Source organism: Henckelia pumila, chromosome 4 (assembly GCF_033568475.1).
Source record: "Henckelia pumila isolate YLH828 chromosome 4, ASM3356847v2, whole genome shotgun sequence".
NCBI classification, from domain to species: domain Eukaryota; kingdom Viridiplantae; phylum Streptophyta; class Magnoliopsida; order Lamiales; family Gesneriaceae; genus Henckelia; species Henckelia pumila.
In genome coordinates, this window is record NC_133123.1 from 11,788,646 (window position 1) to 11,808,823 (window position 20,178).

The following is a 20,178-nucleotide window of genomic DNA, read 5'->3' on the forward strand; positions in this document are numbered from 1 at the left end:
TCTTGAAGAATGATAGTGGTGTAAATAAAAATTATAAGAACTCGATACTAATTTCGTAATTAATTGGCAAGATCCAATAATAATTATTTTACAATGCGAAATTAAAATAATTATGCCAATAATTTAATTATATGTTAAAAATATTTATTAATAAATATCGTTCATAGACAATAAAAAAATCCATATTTGACTTATAAAATACATAAAAGTTGAAATAATTCAAATCAAATGAAATTGTAAAGCATAGTAAATAAAAGATGACACACTAACACATGTATGTATTCTATATCGGGTAAATGTTATATTTTCACTGCCAAGTGCCAACTCCAAATTATCTCTCATCTCACCATAATCAAACACGTTTCTCTCTCCTCTCTCTCTCTTCCGTAAGCCTCATCTTTCCCAAACTCTTCACCATTTGCACCAATTTAATGGCTTCGTTTGTCTCAGTCGATTGTCGGTATTCAAAAGTAACTATATATATTCGGAACCCTATCGACGAGAGCTATCTATTGATACCCATTTTGCCATGTTTTATTGCGATTCCTGGAAACCCGTCGCACCTTGCCGTCACGTGTCGCTGCCGTATGTTGCTGGAAACCTGAGTTTGATTGAGGGGTTTTGTTTCCGGTCGCATAAGCTTTCCATTGATACTAATATTGAGGCATAAATCGTGATTCCAGACTGAACCCGAAGCCTAGTTTGCAGTTTGCTTGTGTTCGATTATTCTTAAATTTTTTTTGGCCGATTTATTAATTTTGTGTTATAGGTTGCTTAGAGTTGAGCCTAGAATTGTTTTGCAGCTATTTAACTCCTTGTTCTGATGAGTCCAGCTATATTTTACGATTTTCGGCATGTTTCTTATCTGCTCAGGCTGCTCCTTGTCCCGTTCGTTATCAGTCATCACTTAGCTCGACTTTGCTTCGAGTTTTGAGAGCAAAGTTCAGTAATTTTCAATCTTAAAAGTCTGTATAGTGGGCTGCCTCGGGTTCTGAAATTTGGCTTCTTGGAGGTATAACTCTCAAAATTTCAGTTTGTTAAACACATTAGATATTTCGTTTTATAGTCATATATTCGATCATTAAGCATTACGGTGAACTAGTGATGCGATATATAATTGTAGAAGCTTTAGTACAATATTTAAAACTAATATCGATGAATTGAGATTTTAGGAAATTAAAGTGCCTAAATAGTCGAAGTTCGAAATTTAATTTAATTTAAATGATTATTAAATTTTTATGTGATAATAAGGTCATTTAAATTGATATTCAGATGATATGACAGAGTATATACTTTTTGGCATTTCTTGAGGATTGAAATTATTGGTAATTGCTTGGATGAGGTACCATTGAACTGTCTCATTACGACGCCTATAATGGCATTTGATGATATGAATTTTGATGAGTATGATTAACAAACACGATTATAAATTAAATCGCACCCTCAAATCAATAAACAAAAGACTCAAAGTGTTTTTCTCAATTTTTGAAACAAATAAACTGATAGAATTTGGATTTCCACCTTTAATCGACGAAACGATTAACAACAGATATCACAATCAATTGAAACAAAAGAAAACCTTCAGATAACTTGTATTTGACAATTTTCAGTGAGAAATCGATCGACAAATGATTCGAGTAATTAAACTGTGAAAAGTTTGATTTGAATAACCAAAGCAAAGCTTTGAAGAAAATTCTTGAGAGAATTTTAATATTGTGTATAAAACTGAATTTGAATTATTATTAATGAAAATAAACAAAGTATTTATATTTTACAATTAAAAATAAAAGATGACGCAAAATATTGCCTAAAGATATCAATGATATCATCTAGAAAGTTTTTCAGTATAATTAGAACTCTCAAAAATTGGAAAATAACATCAAAATATCAAAATCTCGCACACACACAAACACGTCGAGGATGTGGTTTTTTCTCGGAAATTCGCTCGCTAGAGCGGACAGAACTCGCGCTCGAGCGAGAAACACTCTGTCTCGCATGTTTTCCCAAGCTCGCTCGAGCGGACATTACCCGCGCACAAGCGAGAAACTCTCTGCCCGAAAACTTTTAAGGGGATCGCTCGAGCGGCAGAATATGGCGCTCGGGCGAGACAACTTCCGTCCCAAAAATATTTTTTTCACTTTTTTTGACTTCTAACACTTCAAGGACGCATAGGCAACTCCCAAATTATCTTCAAGTGCACCAACTCCATCTTGATAGTTTAGCCTCAAAATTTTGAAGTGCCTTCTTGAATTTGTTAGCTCGGCTCCTCGTTATCGGTCCACATGGTAACTCCAATGGATCTCGAACTCTTCTTGCCACTTGATCCACATGCGATCTTTCCATGATTGCATCATCCTCCTCTTATTGAAAAGGATTTGTCCTCAAATATCGTTCATCTCCTACATCAAACAAAGATAAGTCAGAAACATTAAACGTAGTACTCAAATTATACTCATCTAGGCATTGTCGTTAATCCGCTCCAAGACTTGAAAAGGACCATCTCATCGAGGTAACAACTTTGAACGCCTTTTCTTCGAAAAACACTCTTTTCTCAGATGCAGCCACACCCAATCACCTGCTTCAAAGACAACCTTCTTTCTTCCTTTTGTTCGCTTGCTTAGTATACTGCAAATTCTTTTTCTCGGTATTTTCACGTACTTTTTCATGCAAGCTCCTCACAAATTCAGCTTTCTTCTTCCCATCCTTATTAACCATTTCACGCATAGGTAACGACATCAAATCCAACGGAGTCAATGGGTTAAAACCATAAACAATTTCAAATGGCGAATAACTCGTAGTAGAATGCATGGTTATAAGCAAACTCAATAAATGACAAAAATCTTCCCAATTTTTCAAGTTTTTTTAATGATAGAGCGCAACAAAGTTCCCAAAGTTCTATTTACTAGCTCAGTTTGACCATCAATTTGTGGACGACAACTAGTAGAAAATAATAACTTAGTCCCAAGTTTACACCACAATGTTTTCCAAAAGTAACTCAAAAACCGAGTATCCTTATCAGAAACAATACATCTAGGCATGCCATGCAATCTCACAATCTCATTAAAGAACAAATCTACAACATGCGAAGCATCAGTTATTTTTGACATGCAATAAAATGTGCCATTTTAGAAAACCTGTCAACCACAACATAAATAGAATCCCTCCCCTTCTTAGACCTCGGTAACCCAAGAACAAAATCCATAGAAATGTCTACCCACGGTTCACTAGGTACTGGAAGTGGAGTATATATAACCCATGTGGTTGCAATCTAGATTTTTCCTTCTTACAAGTCACACACCGCTCACATCATGCTTCATATGTGGCCAATAAAAGTGTTCATGCAAAATTTGATATGTCTTAGCCACACCAAAATGCCCCATTAAACCACCACTATGCGACTCTCTAACAAGTAATTCCTTAATTGAAGACTTAGGAATGCATAATTTATCTTCCTTAAACAAATAACCATCATGCATGTAAAACTTATCCTTTGGACCATGCATACACGACGTATAGATCTCACCAAAATCAACATCACTCGCATACAACTGTTTCACATGCTCAAATCCCAAAAATTTAGAATCTAAAGTAGTTACGAGCACGTACCTCCGTGACAATGCATCCGATACCACATTCTCTTTACCTTGCTTGTACTTGATTACATAAGGAAAAGTCTCCCCGAATGCTACCCATTTGGCATGTCTTTTATTTTGTTTCTGTTGCCCATTGAGATGCTTCAAGGACTCGTGATCCGTATGAATCACGAACTCTTTTGGCCTCAAGTAATGCTGTCATGTCTCGAGTACCCTCACCAACGCATAGAACTCCTTATCGTAGGTAGGATAATTCAATGACGCTCCACTCAACTTCTCGCTAAAATACGCTACTGGCCTCCCCCTTTGCGTCAAGACGCCTCTAATTCCTACACCTAATGCATCACATTCAATCTCAAAAGTATTAGTAAAATCAGGCAAAATAAGTAAATGAGCATTAATTAACTTTTGCTTAATGATATTAAAAGACTTCTCTTGCTCCTCGCCCCAATGGAACAGAACGTTTTTCTTGATAACCATAGTCATGGGCGCCGCCAATGTACTAAAATCCTTCACGAATCTCTTGTAAAAACTTGAAAACCCATGAAAACTCCGAACTTGACCAATCGACGTAGGCGTCGGCCAATCTCGAATAGCGCTTATTTTTTCTTCATCAACTCTCACTCCTTGTGCACTCACAACAAAACCAAGAAATACAAGTTCGTTTGTACAAAACACACATTTCTTCAGGTTAGCATATAAATGTTCAGCACGCAATGTGATTAGTACAATTCTCAAATGCCCCACATGATCATCCAAGTTTTTCTATAGACCAATATATCATCAAAATACACCAACACAAATTTTTCAATAAATGCACGCAAAACATGATTCATTAGACGCATAAAAGTACTCGGTGCATTAGTTAAACCAAAAGGCATAACCATCCATTCATATAAACCATATTTTGTTTTAAACGCAGTTTTCCACTCATCACCCTCTCTCATCCTAATCTGATGATAACCACTCTTAAGATCAATTTTTCTAAACACACTAGCACCATGCAGTTCATCTAACATATCATCTAGTCGAGGAATAGGATGCCTATACATGATGGTAATGTTATTTACAGCCACACAGTCAACACACATACGCCAAGAACCATATTTTTTAAGTACTATCAACACAGGTACAACACATGGTGACATTGATTCACACACAAAACCTTTATCTAGAAGTTCAATTACCTGTCTTTGCAGTTCCTTAGTTTTCGGATTGCTACTATAAGCTGAACGATTCGACAATGCACTCCTGGGTACCAAGTCAATTTGGTGCTCAATCCCCCTCAATGGTGGTAGTCCTTGAGGTAGCTCCTCCGGAAATAAATCATCGAACTCCTGCAAGAGAAAGATAACATTGCTCGGAAGATCTCCGGCTATATCACTTGTGTTAAGAAGTATCTCCTTATAAAACATCAACACAAGTGGAACATGATAATTCAAAACATCTCTCAACTCACTCTTTTGGGCCATGTATATTTTTTTCAGCCTCTTTTCGATCAATTTTTTTTTTCATCTCTTTTTTTATCATTCTTTTTTTCTAAGACCATCTCACTTTTTTGTTCACTCTGTTTTTCGGCCTCATCTCTATTTTTCTTTTTTCATTTGATCCTCCAACACTTGCTTTGGAGTGGCAACAAGACAATATGTTATTTTTTCATTACCAAAGAATATTTATTTTTAAACCCATCATACACCACTCTCCTATCAAACTGCCACGGTCTCCCCAATAAAATATGACACACTTGCATAGGGACCACATCACACAAAACCTCATCAACATACTTACCAATAGAAAATGGCACCACAACTCGCCTATTTACTCTCACCTCCGCACAATCATTAAACCATTGCAACCTATATGATTGAGGATGCTTTAAGATAGGCAACCCCAATTTTTTCACAAGTTCGCAACTTGCCACATTGGTACAACTACCCCCCATAAATAATAAGACTGCACACCTTCCCATTCACATAACATCGAGTATGAAAAATATTTTCCCTCTGGCTCTCTTTCTCCTCCTTATGTTGTGTATTTAAAATTCTCATAGTCACCAATAATTTACCAACAACAGCCCCAAACCCATTCTCATCATCAGGATCTACCAATGCAGGCATATCATCAAAATTTTCTTCACCCACATCACTTTCAGACTCCACATCACTACAAGCATTAATAATCATCAATTTCTTATTTGGGCATTGGCTAGAGATATGACCAATACCTTGACACCTAAAACATTTAATATCTCTAGACCGAGCATTAAAAGTTTCAGATGTACCTTTTACTACTTGTTTTGGCGCCTCCAATTTGGTGTCAGATTTTGGTTTGGACACCTGCTTGTTATCCTCCCGTTTTGCAACGTTCGGACGCCAAGAAGTCGACGACCCTACACCGACAGATACTCGACGAGCTCGTTGTCTCTTGAGCTGTTGTTCCACTTTCATGGCCGTCTGAATCATCTCATCCAAATCAAAACAGTGACAAAGCTCCACTTGATCTTGGATCTCTCTATTTAAGCCACACAAAAATCGAGCCATTGTAGCTTCATTATCTTCCTCAATGTTGGTACGGATCATCGTGGTCTCCAACTCCTTGTAGTAATTATCCACGCTCCTTGGACCCTGCTTCAAAGTCTGCAAATGCCTGTACATATCACGATAATAATGGTTAGGCACAAACCGTTTCTTCATGACACGCTTCATCTCTTCCCACGCCTCAATAGGCTGCTCACCACACCTTCTTCTAGTGGTCACTAATTGATTCCACCAGATTAACGCATAATCAACAAACTCCACTACTGCCAACCTCACTTTCTTAAGATCGGAACAGTGATGACAATCAAACACAAACTCCACACGCTTCTCCCACTCCAGATATGCTTTTGGATCAGATTTTCCATGAAACATTGGAATTTTCATCTTAATGCTACTAATATTTCCATCTTTCCTTCTGCCCTCCGTATATTTTCCACGCACCGCCTCTCGTCTATTTCTACCCACATGTACTCGTCTCTTCCTATCACAATTTTCATCATAACTTTCTTCATCATCCTCAAAGTCGTCTACCTTCCTACTTTTACTCCTACCACCACTACCACTACTTTCCTCCAACTTACTCATCCTCTCATGTAACGGCACCAACTCCGACCTCATCACCTTAGTAAAATGCACCATCAACACATCCATTTGAACCTTGAAAATTCCTTGGTTCACACTCTCACTAGCATCTTTATTAGGATTCATGGTACCTGTAAGAAAATCGTTAGTAATAAATTTCCTCACACAAATTCTCACAGTTCACTCCAAACGAATCACTCAAACACTACTTTTTTTTCACTCAAATTTGTGGTAAGGCTTTGCTTTGTAAAGTAAAAGATCAAACTTCAAGTTTAAAAACTCTTAGACACTTAAAAATTGACTCACAAAGATTGCACAAAAACAAATAAGGAATTTTATGGACAAATTGACTTTGACTCGCACCCAAGGATGATCAAAGACAAGAAAAGTGGCTGCGAGTTACTTTTTCTCTTTTTTTTTGACAAATTTCGGCCCTCTCAATTTTTTTTGATCGTTTTTTTTTCAAATAACTTGTAGCACAAGAAAGAAGCTTGGGCAGCAAGACAGACACAACGAATGAAGGAAAACGAGAACGGACGAAGAACTATGAAGAACGAACAGAAGAGATTCAAAGTTATTGGAACAATCACTTACTTGTATCAAAACCTTGCTCTTGATACCAAATGATATGAATCTTGATGAGTATGATTAGCAACACGATTATAAATTAAATCGTACCCTCAAATCAATAAACAAAAGATCCAAAGTGTTTTTCCCAATCTTTGAAACAAGAAAACTGATAGAATATGGATTTTCACCTTTAATCGACGGAACGATTAACAATAGAAATCACGAACAATTGAAACCAAAGAAAACCTCTAGATAAGTTGTATCTGACAATCTTCAGTGAGAAATCAATCGATAAACGTTTTCAAGTAATTAAATTGTGAAAAATTTTATTTGAATAACCAAAGCAAAGCTTTGAAAAAAATTCTTGAGAGAATTTTAATATTTTGTATAAAATTGAATCTGAATTATTATTAATTAAAATTAACAAAGTATTTATATTTTACAATAAAAAATAAAAGATAACTCAAAATATTGCCTAAATATATCAAGGATATAATCTAGAAAGTTTCCTATTATAATTAGAACTCTCAAAAATAGGAAAATAACATCAAAATATCAAAATCCCGCACACACACACAAACACGCCGAGTGTGTGGTTTTTTCTCAAAAATTCTCGCTCGAGCGGACATTATCTGCGTTCGAGCGAGAAACTCTCTGCTCGAAAACTTTTAAAGGGATTGCGCGAGCGGCATAATATGGTGCTCGGGCGAGACATCTTCTGTCCCGAAAATATTTTCACTTTTTTTGACTTCTAACACTTCAAGGATGCATAGGAAACTCCCAAATTGATCTTCAAGTGCGCCAACTCCATATTGATAGTTTAGCATCAACATTTGAAGTACCTTCTTGAATTTGTTAGCTCGGCTACTCGTTATTGGTTCACGTGGTAACCCAATGGATCTTGAACTCTCCTTGCCACTTGATCCACACGCGAGCTTTCCATGATCGCATCATGTGATGACGTTAAGTATCTTGTGATGAGTTATGAAATGCTTTATGTGTTTATGTGGATGATGTGTTGCATTCACGCATTTATATTAATTGTTAATTGTTAATGTGCAGAATTGAGAATAATCCCTATGTTCCTTTATAAAATAAAATGAATGTTCATTTATCTCAAATACCTTTTTATTGAAAATTACTAAGGGATATTCGTCAAATAAGCACGTTAATAGTTTTTCATAGCACGTTGAGCATTCACTCCTTTGATTGTTATTGACATTGATCTCTTGAGATGTATTGAGTCATCGATGGAGCGAGTGACATTATTTAGTGCACTCCTGAGTTACCATGAGACCGAGTGGTTAGCATGAGACCGAGCGGGTAGCAACCGTGCTCTCAATGCTACGTACGAGACTCCTAATGACAACATGAGACCGGACAAGTCGCTCCTGTCGCCCTCCGATGCTATGTGTGTGGATGAGCAGTGATGATTCGAGGTCTGCTGCATTCCTAACACAGGTGGCCACTGAGATTATTGTGATACGTTTCGTTTGGACTCCATTTGGTATCCCTTATTCCATTGATACTTGTCACGCATTGCATTGCATTTCATTGCATTTTACTTGATTTTATTTAATGTCATAATATTTGTCGTAATTTTACTAGTTTGTCGTACTGGGGTCCGACCCCTGTTTTCTTTTTATGCTGTGGTGGTTTGTGATTCCATAGCAGGATGTCCAAGGGTATTTGACGTGTCTGATGGAGGGTCATCTAGCGGCACCCAGTGAGTTGAGTTGTGGAGTTGAGTTTTCCAGATATATGTATGTATTATACTAGTGAGTAATATGTATTTTTCGGGGAAATGCCCCATGTATCTGTAGTACTGCTAGTTTATGATGTTTTGAATTGATGTTTGTGTGAATGAGCTTTGCCGGCTCTATATGTGTTAGTCCTGTTCAGTGCGGCTATAGGTTTGTAATTGGTGATGTGACTCTATTTTTTAGTGTAGTTGTTTTGTACAGGTTTTGGGATGTCCTATTTACGGATAGGTCATGCTGAAATTTTTGTTGGCCCAAAACGAAATTTGTTTACTCGTTTTTGCTGTTTACATTAATTAATCCTGGTTGTTTGATCATTAAATATTAATCAGGACAAGAGCCCTTTCACTTGGTATCATAGCGTAAACTGGGATATGCTCGAATTAGAGTCTGGAACACTCGAGTTTAGACACAAATAAAATGCTTGTGTATGTGTTTGACTATTTGAAATTACATACTCTTGCCTGTTGTGAATTACATTTTAGTCTATTGCGATTATGACATGTTAGTGGCAGGGGTAAGTAATGATTTTGTAGAGCTTTAGATTAAGTTTAGATGTTGTAGATTACACATCTGGAATTTAGTATAGTACTTTAGATTATATTGAGGTTAATGAATATTTTTTGAATTTATCCTCAAAGTGACTAGAAAGAATGATGGAGTCCCTCGAGTGGGCGTGAATGTCTATACGAATGCGCTAACGTTGAATCTCTGAGTCGGTTCTTATATAAGATTTGAATGTGAATATAATACTTGTGTCTAATAGTCATTTTGATAATTCAATTTAATAATAGACTATTGGGAACAAATATATCTTCAAGAGTATATGTTAAGAACAATGCAAATTACTTCTGAAATATTTGAAAGTAATAAAGTCGAACGCAAAATTTGATAATTGATGTTAGATATTTAGATGTTAAGGTACAAAATTCCTAAACATTTGTTATGTAAGATACTAACAAGGTTGAGAAGATGACTTAATAATTTGAATTATTGGTTTGACATTATTATGCAAATTGAAAAGTATTTATATGATTGAGACATCATATGGACGTATCATGAAATATGATACGAATACGATTGTAAGAATTGTGAATCGAGATATTTGGAATCATAAGAAGCTTTTACGGTGAGTATTCTTTATGTTTGAAAGGTAATCGAAGGATAAATTGCAATAAGGTATTAACACTGCATTCGAATCGGTGTTGTATTGTATTCCATGAAAGATCTCCTCTATGTTAAATATAATCTGAATAAGATGGATTCATTAAGATTTATCTATTAGACATGAAAATATTAGCACGTAAACAACATGGTAAAATATTTTTACTTATTCAAATTCTACACTCACCTACTTCATTTTAAGTGGGGGAGGTCATTTAATTTGATCCAATAATATGATTTGTCCTTGACGTTATCATTGTACTTGTGATGATGATATGGTAATCTGGTATCTAGTTGATATGATTAATGATTATTGTTATGAATGATTTGATTAAGGTTGATTATTATGTTTATCTGAAATTCAAGGCATGATTATCCACCTTGAAATTCTTTTGATTGTATACTTATGTGATTCACTTGATATTGAATGATCATTATGAGTTATGAAATAACTAGTAAGTTATTCGTGAAACTTGAGTATCATTGTTTTAAGTTTCTTTCAAGAGATAATGTCTAAATGTACGATGACTTTCAACGTTGATCTATATTTGAGGTCGAAATATTAAAGTAAGAAAGTTAGAAATGAAATATATGAAAGATGGAAAATATGAATTAATTTACAATGAATGCATATGGTTCTTGTTACACACCTTAACACTATGGTGCCATGTATAGTGTGTCAATTCCATAATTTATGTTGAGAAATGGAATCTGCACAGATTTAAGTGTGGCTCTGACATAGAATTCCATGCTCGAGAAATTATGAAAACAGTAAAGATCTCTATGTAAATGTTTAATGAATTCTATATTGGTTCTCGTATTGGATCTTTACTTGAAAATTTGTATTAGGGAGCGTAAAGACTCGACTAGAATAAGTCGGCAAAACCTTCTCGATATGGATTTATGCGATAAGATACACACCGTTGAAATATTTCAACCTTAATTAGCTAAGACATATGCTATCTTGTCTGGATCCATAATGGTTATATACATATAAATCTTTGTTATTTTGTAGTCATGAATTGTTCTTAAGACATTTTGTATAGGTGATTGCTAATGATTTCCATTCTGATTATTATTTGGTGTGAATATGAAGCACGAATAGGCCATAAACTGCTTGGTCTGTTAGATATGACCATTATGATTTTGTGAGTATATCATACCATGCTAATGATGTTTTATAATTTCAGAGACACGAGGGATCATATTCTTTGAATTTCCTTGAGTACTCTAGCAATAGTGTAGTGATATATTTTCCATGCAAAGAACTTAGTAGAACAACTTGGATAACTGAACTTGATGTTTCAGATTTCATATGCGAGACGAACTGAGACTTATAAAATGGCCAATGGGAATTTTAATTAGACATTACAGTAAAATCTTCAATATGTGATTTTAAACTGAATTTTTGATTGACGAGGATACGGTTGCATTGTATTATATTGTCCAGATTGACCGATAATTCTGAGATTTTCGTTTCATCAGTTTAACTAAATATTACATTTGCTTTCTCAAGGTATTTTCAAATATTATGGAACCTATAGCCTAACTGACTTGAAAGAATATAAAATTCAATTGAGTTAGGTAACTAATAAATTGGTTTCCTTGAAATAGTAGTGATGTAGCAAAAAACTGATATTATCCGATTTGAGAAAATCTGGGTAACTGGTGGAGATTTGGATAACCGGATTAATACTCGGATTGTTCCAAAGATCGAACTTCATGGGTTGTTACCTGCATCACAAATCAAAGTGAGTGGCGCCGGGGGTTGCCCGGTGTGAGGCCTCGATTCTAAAAATCTATTCTCGGGTTTAAACAATCAAAGCCAAAGAAAACATGTCAATTTTTTTTTTAAAAAAATAAAAGCCTCGCGCCCGCGCGAGATCGCCGTCTCTCGCGCGCGCGGGCTACGCGGCCAGAGACCTCGCAGGAGGCTCGCGCCCGCGCGAGGTGCTGGTCTCGCGCGCACGCGGGCAAAACAACCCGAGCCCTCAAGGCTTCTCGCGCGCGAGATCAAGTCTCGCCCGCGCGCGGGCAACCTGAACCGAGGGGCCTAAGCAGAAACAAAAGTTTCCGATCTCGTTTCGACATCCAAACCAATTCATACACAACTCGGGGTGAGGATAATACAAACCAAATCAAAATATCAATATCGACACATGCTTTCCTAAAACACAAAGTTCAACATAAAGTCTCGAACAATGGAAATTCTAGCATGCTTCGAATCGAGTTATACAATACCCAAAATACAAAAGAGTTCGAATACATAATCGACTCCTAAACACCAAGACCTCACTTCTATCAACTCAACCCCTAGCATGCTGCCCCTGGCTTGGTCCTGCCCCACCTGTCGCCATGCACACATACAAAAACATCACCTCGATATGTATTCCAAAATAAAATGCAATGAATGCATGATTTCAAAACTCGGGATTATCTAATCGGATAATCAAAGGTAATTCGATTACTCAGTTGGGATCCCGAGGACAAGTTATAACGACCAACACACCGACAGTCCCATTCGAGGTGGATGTCATATAACTCAATCCTCTAGACTTCGAAGTAACTATAAGAGGCATTCTAACTCTTGAAAAAACTCGAAAACAAAGGCCACCTCAATATAGCTCCTCAAATCGTCCAATTCAAAAGAATCAAATCATTGGCTCAATATGGATGCATGTAATAATACAAAAACAATTCATCAATCAAAGTCAAATAGTTCAAATAATTCAGTCAACATGCAAGTATGTGATTTAGGGGCTCGAGAATAAATCTAAACTCGAGTATTCAACCCCCATTCGATTCAATGTCGACCTTTACCTTTCCAAGTTCGTCGGTGATCCAAATCTGAAAATAACAATGAACTCAATCAACATTCAATCGAATCAAGTCGAACCATCTTGAAGGAGTTCAATACTATACCATTCGTAGACTTCAATCGGTTCAAGCTTCCAAGTTCGTTCAAAACCAAAACCCTTCAACCAAAATCTGAAAATATGGAATACGGGTTCGATATAAGTCTTCTAACTCGAACAAACCCAGAAATTCAAACCATACAATTCAATCTCCAATTCAAACTCGATTTCGACGGCATAACGACTATAAATGGTCAATCCAAAAATCAACAAACATCATCAAACAACTCTAAACAACTCATGTCATCCTCAAATCTTCCAAAAACACAACAAATCCCAACAATAATCAAAACCCCATTTTCGAATTTATGCTTCAAAATTCATAATAAATCCAAACTTTGTTCTTTTTCCAAACCGTCTTCAAAAAAACGATACATGCTAGCTCAAGAACGATATACCCAAAAATCATACGATTCCAACAAAATCCAAAATTTAGAACGTAAGGGATCGGAGCAATAGTTACGGCAAAGCGACGCCTCCGGTGCGGTGATCGCGAATCTCAACTCAAATCTAAATTCCAACGGTCGGATCTTGAAGAAATGAAGAAACAAAAGCTTGGAAGAAAGCTTCCATGGCTTCTCGGTTCTTGGAGGGAGGGAAGGAGAGAGGAGAGAGAGATGAGATGTGACACACACAATACTATATCTCATGGTTGACTAGTCCAAGGAGCCAAAATTGCAAACAAGTCCCTGAAACTCCAAACACAAGCAATTCAATCCCGGCTCAATTAAATCCCTTCAATTTAGTTCTAATAATAATATAAGGAATTCCGCTAATCACGAAATATTTAATTCCAGGGCCTTACACCTGGCGAAAACACTACGACTCTCAATTAAGTATTTGACCAATAAAAGTTCCAGAGAACTAAAGCATGTGACTATAGAGAGCGTACCTTAATAATGATAGGACTTAAGTTATATATAGATAGTCGGAGAGTTTCATGGGCTTGAGACTCTTATGGGCTTTTAAAAATTTATGGGTCTTGATAAAGTGTCCAAATAAATAATATGAGACCCAAATGGATTGAGTCATTGGGCTTGGACCGGGAGAAAATCAAATTGGGTCATAACCCATCATAAGCCCCCCACTCTCGAGCATGTCTTGTTTAGTAAAGATGGTCGAGAGTAAGAGTTTTTTTGAGTAGTGCGAAACCCGGAGCTTGGACTCCAAGAATACACCATCATGGAAGGATCTCTCAAACATGAAAATTATAATCTTGCCTTTTCCCAAAGTTTGATGGCCGAAATCTTGGAACACAATCAGCATATATATTGGGAAAATAAATCAAGAAATAAAAAATGAAGATTTTTCTATTCAAGTATGCTAGATTATGACCGAATTTAAGTCTCTTATTTAAGTACATGAACCGCCCTTCAGCCCTCAGAAAATTCACGTTCAGAACCCTATTTTTCTCTCCATATTTCGAAGGAAGCCAACACGAGACAAAATTATGTCTACTTTTTCTCTCCATTTTTGAAACCCATTAAAGTCAAAATATTTGCTCACTTTTCCTCTCACGTGGAATAGAACAACAAAGTGGATTCTGAAATTTTGTCAGCTTTTGCCTTCAACCTTTCGAGAAATTGGCCTAGCAATTGGGAAGATTATTGCTCAAGGAAAATTCCGAACAATCTGCCAATTTTTTTGAGAAATTCAATTCTGAGTTTTCGAGTTTTTCTTTTGAATTCTCGATCCAAAGCTTCATCCATTCAAGTAAGTGGGCTTATATTTTAAAATATTATGTATGCTTTAAAATTTTGATCGTTCATGTTAATTGTTGGAATGTTGTTATTTAATATTTTTAATGATGAGATTTTGTTAAAAAGTATGTTTTGACACTGTTATGACTCAAATTAAGAGTGGAAAGAAAATTTCTGAACAATGTTATGTTATGGCTCTGATGCAATGGATAATAATAACCGTTTCATGACCTCACTCCTTAGAGTAATTACATATAGGGGACTGATCAGTTAGCCACGATTAATGAGAGGAGTTTCAGTGTCTGGCCAAAATTATGTTATGTCATGTCAATTATGTTATGATGATGTTCATGTTATGCTATGTTGAGACATGATATGAAATGTTTATTCTTAGAATTAATTCATGAGTTTTTGAAATAAATATATAAATGTATATATTTTGGTATGATCGATCGACCCTCACTTGCTAAGTGTTTTCCAAAACACTCACCCCTTACTTCTCCCCTTACAGATGATGAAGATGATGATTTAGAGGAACGAGAACAAGATATGTATTGGGATGCTGAGGAAGATAATTTTTGAGCTTTTATCGTTATTATTCTGATTTTAAGTTGTAAGACGTTTTCGCAAAGTTTATTCCTTTATTTGGGAATTTTGAGTTGTACAAAAGATTTATTATAGAATTTATTCATGAAATAGACTCGTTTTAGTTAAATTTTGTACTAAAATTTTGGTTGTTTTCGAATTTAATTTGAAAGAAACGGCGATGTCACCCGACCCCGAGAGTGGGGCGTGACAGAAATGGTTTCAGAGCGAAACCAGGTTCATGATCTTGATGGAAGATTAGAATTTAGAATATATGATCTTGATAGGAGAAAAGGTTTAGAATGAAAAAGAAAGACTTAAAGAACCACATGGGATTAATATTTATATTGCATAGGCAATATAAAATTTGAGATTGATTTTGTCGGTGAATTCTTGGTTTAGATTAGATTGATTTTGGGATTTATAAGGAATCGTATGAGAACTATAGTTTTCACTAAGTGCCGAAACAAATTGGAAATTAGATTGAGTTTTGATTTTGATATTTAAGTTTGACATTTGGACTTTATGATTTTTGGGATGTAAGTTTGAAAATTATTGGTGAAATAGTTTAGCCATATGTTATCAGACATTAAGACAAATCAAGTTTCGAGGACAAAACTTTCAATAAGATGGGAGGAATGTGAAACTCGGAACTTGGACTCCAAGAATACACCATCATGGAAGGATCTCTCAAGCATGAAAATTATAATCTTGCCTTTTTCCAAAGTCTGATGGCCGAAATCTTGGAACACAATCAGCATATATATTGGGCAAATAAATCAAGAAATAAAAAACTGAAGATTTTCCTTTCCAAGTATGCGAGATTAAGGCCGAATTTGAATATCTTATTTAAGTACAAGAACCGCCCTTCAGCCCTCAGAAAATTCACGTTCAGAACCCTAATTTTCTCTCCATATTTCGAAGCAATCCAACACAATAGAGACAAAATTATTCTTATTTTTTCTCTCCATTTTGAAACCCATTAAAGTCAAAATATTTGCTCACTTTTCCTCTCGCGTGGAATAGAACAACAAAGTGTATTCTGAAATTTTGTCAGCTTTTTCCTTCAATCTTTCGAGAAATTGACCTAGGAATTGGGAAGAGTATTGCTCAATGAAAAGTTCGAACAATCTGTCTATTTTTTCGAGAAACTCAATTCTGAGTTTTCGAGTTTTTCTTTTGAATTCTCGGTCCAAAGCTTCATCCATTCAAGTATTTGATTCTCGCACAAATATATTCAGTAAGTGGGCTTATGTTTTAAAATATTATGTATGCTTTAAAATTTTGATTGTTCACGTTAATTGTTGGAATGTTGCTATTTAATATTCTTCATGATCAGATTTTGTTAGAAGTATGTTTTGACACTGTTATGACTTAAATTAAGAATGAAAAGGAAATTTCCGAACCATGTTATGTTATGGCCCTGATGCGGTGAGTAATAATAATCGTTCCATGACCTCACCCCTTAGAAGGATTACATATAGGAGACTGATCAGTTAGCCACGATTAATGAGAGAAGTTTCAGTGTCTGGCCAAAATTATGTTATGTCATGTCAATTATGTTATGATGATGTTCATGCTATGCTATGTTGAGACATGATATGAAATGTTTATGGTTCGAATTAATTCATGAGTTTTTGAAATAAATATATATATATTTTTTGATATGATCGATCGGTCCCCACTTGATGAGTATTTCCCAAAACACTCACCTCTTACTTCTCCCCTTCCAGATGATGAAGATGATGATTTAGAGGAACGAGAACAAGATATGTATTGGGATGCTTAGGAAGATAATTTTTGAGCTTTTATCGCTATTATTCTGATTTTTAAGTTATAAGACGTTTCCGCAAAGTTTATTCCTTATTTGGGAATTTTGAGTTGTACAAAATATTTATTATGAAATTTATTCATGAAATAGACTGGTTTTAGTTAAATTATGTACTAAGAGCCTGGTTGTTTTTGAATTTTATTTGAAAGCAACGACGATGTCATCCGATCCCGGGAGTGGGGCGCTAAGGAGGCGGTGAGTGATCACCGGTGCCAAAAGACTGCACGGACAATGAGCGGCTCCTGATAGGCTTCTAGGCGGAGGGAGACATGAATGAATCGATCCCGTGCCGGAATGAGGGAGATTCTGAGATTGTATAGGTATGTGACTGCATAGTTGAGGAGGCCTTAAAAGATTTCATATGTACTACTCATATCAAGAAGGTGCATCTTTTTTTCGAGAGCTCATCCTATAAGAACTTCAAAGTTAAGCGTGCATGAATTGGGGCAATTTTAGGATGGGTGCATGAGAAGTTTTCCAGGGTGCGTGTGAGTGAGGACATAAACATACTGGAAAGACTTGTCTTGATACAGTGGGTCGTTACAAGTAGTCTGTCAGTAGACATGTAGAGATAATAAATTTGGGTCGTAACCCATCATAGACTCCCCACTCTTGGGGCGGGTCATGTGCGTCGAGATGACGACCGAGAGGAGAAACTCTGGATTGTTTTGGAATAACTGTAGTAAGATTGCGGTGCAATTATTTGCAAATAGTAGATGTTTGAGTATTTTCAAAATTTCATTTAATATTTTCAGAAATTTATTTGCCGAAAACGTATAATGTTTGCCACTGTGAAAATTACGAGGATCAACGCCTCCGAAAGCTCTTCAGATATGGAGATACCGTGATGGAGTAACTGTAATAGAACTGTGATGCAATGGAATTGCAGATAGTAGGAACTAAAATCCTGGTAGAATAATGATTGCAGTGTAATTGGATAGGAATCCAAGTCCTGCCAAAATAATAATTGTATAAACCCAGTAGAATGCTGACTGAAATAATTATTATAAATTCATTGAGGGAACCTCTTAATATTTTACAATTGGTTTTTTCCATCTACAACAAGTAAATATATGTTAAGAGAGGGCCACAATCACAATTTACAAAAATATTTCATTTCTAAATATTGGCGACAACGTATAATGTTTGCCACTGTGAAAATTACGAGGATCAACGCCTCCGAAAGCTCTTCAGATATGGAGATACCGTGATGGAGTAACTGTAATAGAACTGTGATGCAATGGAATTGCAGATAGTAGGAAATAAAATCCTGGTAGAATAATGATTGCAGTGTAATTGGATAGGAATCCAAGTCCTGCCAAAATAATAAATAAACCCAGTAGAATGCTGACTGAAATAATTATTATAAATTCATTGAGGGAACCTCTTAATATTTTACAATTGGTTTTTTCCATCTACAACAAGTAAATATATGTTAAGAGAGAGCCACAATCGCAATTTACAAAAATATTTCATTTCTAAATATTAGAAAAATAAATAAAAAAAAACGTAACATGTAATCATCATTTAATAAATTAAGCTTTTACTGTAATTTGTAATTTTTTTATTTTGTAGGCATTAGTGGATGTGAATTTCTGATAACAAAAATAAAAAATGAGATCATCATCAATCTTGGTTCAGAAAAAATGAGATTTACTAATCTTGGTTTAGAATTAATGGGATTATCAACTACAAAAGCCTCAAAATCTCAAACCTTAAAATCATTTCAAATACATGAAAAATCGAGCAAGATATTTGAAGCCGAGTAAAATAAAAAATGTAAAAATCTATTGCATTTTTATTGTTTTAAATAAAAGATCCTAACTTTTCAAATAATAAAATAAAAATACAAAAATTGTAAGAGAGTTTAAAATAAAATGTGCTAACAAAAAAATTAAAAAAAAAGGTCAGAGAGTTTTAAAGAAAAGGTGAGCAAAAAAATTGAAAAGATGACATGATGAAGAATCGAACCTGAAACAATCAATCAAATGTTTGGAAGGAAAAACTAGATAACCACTAGGCCGAATGAAAATATAACTAATTGAGGGGGCCGACTATTATGTATAAAAAACTAAAAAAATATACTATATAGTAATAATGTTTTCAAAAAATTTCGGGAGTCCTACACTAAATCCGCCCCTAGTTATATATGTTTTAAAGTTTAGTTTTAATTTTCGTTGGAGTTTGACATAACATCAGAAAATATTGATATAACACATAAACACGAGAACATATCAAACATCATATAATACTCCATAATAAAAATACAAAAAAAACATGACATAATCTGACTTGCATGATCAAAATACATGGTAAACAAGTTAATCAACACTTTACTAAAGTTTGTCCAATCTCCAAACGGACCTTTGCTTGCGACACAAAAGCATCTACTTGTCAAATTGCTTACGTACATCGTTTGAAGGTCAACTATTTAATTAAATTTTATTTATATGTACCTGTACCTTACGCCTCTAAATTATAATAATCCAGATTCCAGATTACTACTTCCTGGTTTCTTTCTTTATTTTTCTTTAAAAAAAAAAAAAAAAAACTTAACGAACTACATCGTTATCATATCATACACGATATATCCTTATCTAACTCCATTAATATCTTTTACTATTTTATATTTATTATTACATGTAATCACGAGAGAGTCACGGTGTATTTGGATTCATAAGAAATGAGATTTGAAATTAGATATTTGGAATTGGATTTCAAAACCATGGAATTGATATTTATTTTGGTGTTTGGTAAAAATTTAAAGTATAATAGTGTGAATTGATAATATAAATTTTTAGATGAATGATATTTTGTAAAATTTGCAAAGAAGACTTGAAATCTATGAGAAGTAATCGGGCTATTTGCACTAAATACCCCTGTGAAATATTAAAAATGCACACTTCTCCCTTGTGAAATTTTAATAGGCACCTTCAACCCT

At 35.1% G+C, this 20,178-nt stretch overlaps 1 long non-coding RNA gene across 1 annotated transcript; it reads left to right on the top strand.

The window, feature by feature from the left end:
- The first annotated feature begins 320 nt into the window (after positions 1 to 320).
- LOC140867731 (uncharacterized) lies at positions 321 to 9,307 on the top strand. The gene is made up of 2 exons (XR_012145249.1): positions 321 to 1,012; positions 7,190 to 9,307. It is a non-coding gene; the product is annotated as an uncharacterized lncRNA (long non-coding RNA).
- The last annotated feature ends 10,871 nt before the right edge of the window (positions 9,308 to 20,178 follow it).